Consider the following 6,000-nt stretch of genomic DNA (forward strand, 5'->3'; position numbering starts at 1 on the left):
TGTATTAATAAGAGGTCATCAAGGTTCCATCTTCCTTTACGTTCAATATAATATATCTTAATATAACACGTGGTACCACAGAACATAATTTGTACGCTCACCTGTGCAATCTAGGTTACAATGCTTTGTCAGGTGGCTCCGCGGCTATGTGGTTTAAAGTTTATGACCCGAACTAATTTTACGACTCGTAGTTTGAGTTGGTACATTTATAGAAGGCAAGCAAAATTCTTTATTTTCTTTGCAAAAAAATTACAAATAAAGCCAATATTTGTTAGAATCTTTGCGTCTACCTAATACCTTTGTATGTTTTTCTTTTTGTTAGGGAGGAGCTAGGCCTTGCGTCCACCACGTCGGCCAATCGTCGGTTGGGAAATATGGAGACTTAGCGTGTTACCTGGGGATCGAACCATCGACCGATTCCGTGGGAGGTGCCAACTTTTACCACTCGGCTATCACTACCTAAGTGCTTATGCTTCCGCGTCGGAATATTGTTTTTAATAGAACACAACTTATAAAATAGCTGGAACCAGAAGCATTGGAATAAATTCTAATAAAACATAGTTAAGAAAGCAGATATTTGACACATCTATGTTTTTAGGCAAATAGGTCACAAAACCAATCATTTTAAGTAAGGCCTGACTCCCACTGACCGCCTCGCCGATGACGAATGTCAACTTTCTTGTCAAAACAATAGAGAAACCGAATTTATTTCCTTCAGAAGACTAATACATATTCATTTTTATGGTCTACACAATGGCTGTATAGACATGTCCGTTGACTGGCCTATTAGTAATAAAAAATAGGCCGTAAATCAAAGACTTAAGATTGAAAACAATTAGTTTCGTCGACACTGTTGACAAGAATTAATTGCTGTTTATATCAATCATTAGTAATTGGTTAATAAAGCTAATTTATTTGGAATCAAGTGCTTTTGTTTTATGAGTTTAGGTTGACTCACACCGTGTCGCGACCGAGCCAAAAGTATACCTTTTGTGTGAAGTAGTTCGTGCTTAACTATGGCTAGAGCTTTTATTGGCCGTGCGCCGCCGGGACTCGGGCAGGGCACGGCGTTGAAATGTCGGTGTGTACTGTTTTCCGGCCGGGACATGGCCCGATCGCGACACAGTGTAGCGTGAAACATCCTTATCTAATTAAGTGATCGTGTTATATCGTCACGCAACTTTGAAAATATAAGTAATTATTAAATGTAAATAGACATCACGGAACCTTTCACGCATGTCTTTGTTTCCGAGGTTTTCTTTCCTTATTCGACTAATTAATCATATTTTTTTTAAGACAAATTGGTTCAATGTAAAAAAATATAATTTTCTTTGACTAATACTACCAACTCTCTTTCGACCAAAAAAGGAAAATAGAAAAAAACTTCGTTATATTTTGATCTATTGATCATTTTACTATAAATAAATTATTACGGTAACGACAACAATAAACTACATACAATAATGAAAATTGAAGTTTAGTGAGGTTTTTCTTTATTCAGCCGGAAGACGGGAACTAAAAGTGCAAACTTAGCGACAATGATTATATTAGGAGTAGGCATGCTTTAAAAATTCTATTCTCCAACAATATATAATAAAATAAAAAATAAATTTAACCCATTAATGTCCCACTGCTGGGCAAGGGTCTCCTCCCGTAATGAGGGAGGGGTTAGGCCTTGAGTCCAACAATATAAATAAATATATTTAATTTGGTCAGTGGGTAAAACGTCATATTTTTAATATATTATTGTTCTGATGGATTGAATGAATTTTCTCAGGCTACACAATTATCTTCATTAATTTTTAATTTTCTGACGCCGGTGTGGTCTCTGTAATTACCTTGTGGTTTTGTTGAATTAGAAATTGCTTTATAATTTCTAAAGATGCTTTACTTGATAATGGCAATTTAAAATAATGTGTGACTATCATGTAGAAGTAATCCTTGTTTAAGGATTAACTATAATAATATACATATAGTAGCCAGTTTTAGCTATAGAAATAATCACTACTAATGAAAAAGTCGATATTATGCGATACATGGGTACCTACTTGTTTACACTTGGAAGTTGGCTGTGCAAGTGAACTTCCTAGGACTCAAAAATTTTATTTCTAATGATCATATTTGTTCAAAAAGTTTTAATGTTACCCATCAAGGCTAACCTTACTTCTAACCTATCTCTACTTCCTTATTAACATAAGATAATCTCGTTCAAGTCCAAGCAGTTTTCCTCTTGAAACTAACGTACGTGCGTAATATGTAGGAATGTAAGTCACGCCGAGGAAAGTTAGTTCGATAGAGAAACTGTAGTAACAAAACCGATGATGCCTTGCGTTAAGGTATGCAGTCTTATTACAGTGTGTTTGACAGATGTAGTTGTTACTAATGGCAGAAGAAACGACAGTTAAGGAAGAAGGATGTGATGAGAATTCTCGGAGAAATGTCGTACTCGCTACTTTTACATGCCATACATAATAATAGGGGAATGCTAGTTCGTAGCTTAGTATTTGTTCAAGGTAGGAAGTCATAGTAACCTTAAATCTAATAGAGACATATTTTGTTTGATACCTCAATATGTGCTCATTAGGTAGTGCAATAGGGTTCTTATAGATTTTACAAGGGGATACTTTAGGAATAATGTATAGTGATGGTTTTGGTTCTTTCTTGACATCATTGTCAAAACACGTCATCAAAATCAACAATTAAAGTACTTGCAGACATCATCATTCAGACTTGATATGATAATAATACTTGGCTCATATGAGAATGTATAGGGTTTATCTTTTGGAAAGCACGGTCTTAACTATTTCTACTACGATTTTTTTGAGCACACGCCGCACCTTAAATATAAAACACTGATAACAATCGTCATGCTTAGCCTTTCATCCTAGAAAGATGCAATGTATATGATGCATACTAATAGGTATTTAAGAGGACACGTGTTTATACGCACGTAATCCTTAAGAAATGTAGAGAAAGTGACTGGTTGTGAAAGAAGTTGCTGACTGTGTAGACAATGATGAATCACTTCTATGGCTAGCTTGTCGGTCTAGCAGTAGGCACTTGGCACCCATTATTATTAGTCCTTTTGTCGATGGTGTCGACAAGGAATTCGTTAAAAATTTGACTTTAACTCGAGTTTAACATTTGTGTTTCTGATTGGATCAATATTTATCAGCTAAGTAGTCTAATTAAAAAGAATAGGTTCTGAATCATGTTAGAAAAGGTAAACAAGTATGAATATTAATAATATTGGCTCTATTAGAAGTTCCGTCATTTCTCTTTGATCAAAAACGTCTTGTGCATGAGCGATATTTTACCCTCTCTGCTAGTCTTTTTCGCTGTGTGTCTTTCACATCATTATTAACGATTTAGCCACCCAAAGTACTCTGGATTAGTTGACAGATGACAGCAACCTAAACTTTTATTTTGATAGGCAACAAAGTTTGATTGACAGGTCACACATAGGAACACCTTACCCTTAAGAAGCTAGTTACCTCACTTATCAATTAGTTGCACTAACTGATTAGTGGAAAGAAGTAAGTCAGCTGGGACAAAGGGAGACCGAATTTTAACCAAAGACTGATCATATTAATAATAATTTATATTTTTTCACGACTTACATTGACATCTTTAACAGCTGTAACCAAACGCTTATAATATGTCGTGCAAGTCAAATAATTAGTTAAAAGTGACAGTTAGAATGTTGAGATCTTGATCTGTTCATCAGGCATTCTGCCAAGCGGAAAGTGAGTGACGTCATAGATTTCAATCTACCTGCATTCAACATTTTCTTCGCTACTTAGACACACCTAGATTTTAAGTAAAACTGGTGCTGTTTTGGTCTCGCTAGTTGTAGTGCGACATTGATCTACTCTTATTGAACCTGAAAAAGATATAGGTACTCCGTATGCCTAAAGGGGGAATTCATGCTAAACACGCTTTTACCGGACCGAAGCACTTCAGAGACGATCCTGTAAAAAACCATAGAAGGCTGGAGCTTAACCTGGGATCAAAACCCGGAACTTTATGGCAAACCAGTTGATTTTTGATCTGTGCATCAATAGTTGTCCAAATACAATTAAATTCTTTGTTATTCTCTTTCCGGTCATTCCAAAATATCTGGTACATTCATCATGATTGTTTTATGTACACTTTTCCCAAAAAGGACCTGATAAAGCTTTCACCAATCCATGTACAAACATACGATATCCAAGACCAACTAAAAACGAAACACTCCAACCAAACCATCAAACCGAAAACAAACAAAACATCTAAAAGCTTTGTAAACTTTCAAAAAACAAAACGCGCGAAAACACGAAACTCTAAAAAACAAAACAAAAAATTCGACAAAAATAAATAAATAAATAAAAATATGTCAAATTATATTTACCTGTGTCCCATCACTAGGTATCCTTTATCACAACACACACGTATGTTTAAACAGGTCATATGTATCGGAGCCGCACGCGCGATTCGTTGGCTATCACTTGACTTACTAAATTCATCTCGGCTAAACGGCGAGCGGGAGAATGTTTGGCTCTCTTTCGCACTGTGGTGTAGTGAGGGGCGTTATGTGTATCGATATGCGAATTTTTGGATCGTTATGAAACAATATTTGAATCTTGCATCTTCTGAAAAGGACTTGGTGATTTTTTGTGAAAGAAAATCATATGAAACTTTTAACCCATTTATTTACACAAAACTTTATAATAACGTCTTCCAAGATGATTTCTGAAACACTTACGTGATTTTATATTTAATTATGCAACTCAAAAGATCCAGTAACATTGCTTAAAAATGACTCTTTACATAAAATATGGCAATGTTTATTATGTAAGTTTTTCAAATTAGTGAAACAATTAATTTGAGTTCAAAACCCACACCACTTTGTAAACAAACTACCATTATCAATACTTTTTTTTAATCAATCACAATAATTATTATTAAAATTTGTTGCACACTCTGTTGTATAGGCTCTTCGGAATAGTAAAATAACGAGTAATAGTTAAATAAAACCAAGAGGTTTTTCTTTCTTATTAATTTGACTTATGTTTACCTGACATATCGATATCGACAACGCACAACACTATCAATGTCAATTCGCGTCCCAAGAGCAAGGTGAAGATCTGGGTCTTTGACCGTGTGTAGTGGCCGACGGAAAGCGGTAGGTAACACCAACGTACTAACTATGAACTAACTTTTAGTTACAGCTGCTATTTTATTACATCACAGACAGAAGGACAGATACTTTTGAAAATATATTATTATGAAAGATATTTATTAGTTGACAGGATTTAATTTTTTATTTAGCACCTGTCATTGGTTAAAAATCTATATATTTATGCTTTTCAGGCTCAATAGAGTTTATAAAAATTTTTTACCATTTTTCATATATATAATTTTGCCATTTTACAGACGTGAGTTGCACGTTAAGATTTTGTCAGTAAGACCCGAAGACCAGTGACACTGATCAGGTAAGATTGGCGTAAAATTATGGAATGTTTAGGCCTTACAGTGGGTAGAAAAAACTGGGTATGATGATGATGATTTATTTTATTACCTCCTTCTGTAGTAGAAGGTTTTTTCTAATAATTACAATAACTACAATTTATAATCTGTGTGCCACAATTATATTAAAATTAAGCTATTTGTGTGTGACTATTTTCTTATTTATTTCCACAGATTAGTTCCTACTACTAACGACAGTTAAGACAGTGCAACTCTACCTTTTGCTTTCGAAAGCGACAGGCCGTAGGTGCCGGCAACTTAATCGCTAATTGAATACAAATTACTTACTAACTAATATAAATAGTAACAATGTAGAGACTTCATTGTTTATTGATTGGTATATCGTGGTAAGAATTTGTAACACATTGATCGTAGCATATAGAATAGAATGTATTGACTGCCATATAGGTGGCGTATACAAGCTTATTCAGTTGAAATTTCATGGGTAAGATTGATACTTTCAGTGTACCAATAAAACACTCACGTCAAGTA

The 6,000-nt window shown here is 34.6% G+C and overlaps 1 protein-coding gene across 1 annotated transcript in view; it reads right to left on the reverse strand.

Moving 5' to 3' along the window:
• Window positions 1-4,525, reverse strand: part of Osi17 (DUF1676 domain-containing protein Osi17) — a 44,136-nt gene extending 39,611 nt beyond the window's left edge. Inside the window, exon 1 of the mRNA XM_076130608.1 lies at window positions 4,391-4,525. The gene's annotated coding sequence lies outside the window, so the exon portion shown is untranslated. The remainder of the gene's footprint in view (window positions 1-4,390) is intronic.
• Between the last annotated feature and the right edge of the window lie 1,475 nt (window positions 4,526-6,000).

The sequence above is a fragment of the Anticarsia gemmatalis genome, chromosome 24 (genome assembly GCF_050436995.1).
Source record: "Anticarsia gemmatalis isolate Benzon Research Colony breed Stoneville strain chromosome 24, ilAntGemm2 primary, whole genome shotgun sequence".
Classification (NCBI taxonomy): Eukaryota; Metazoa; Arthropoda; class Insecta; order Lepidoptera; family Erebidae; genus Anticarsia; species Anticarsia gemmatalis.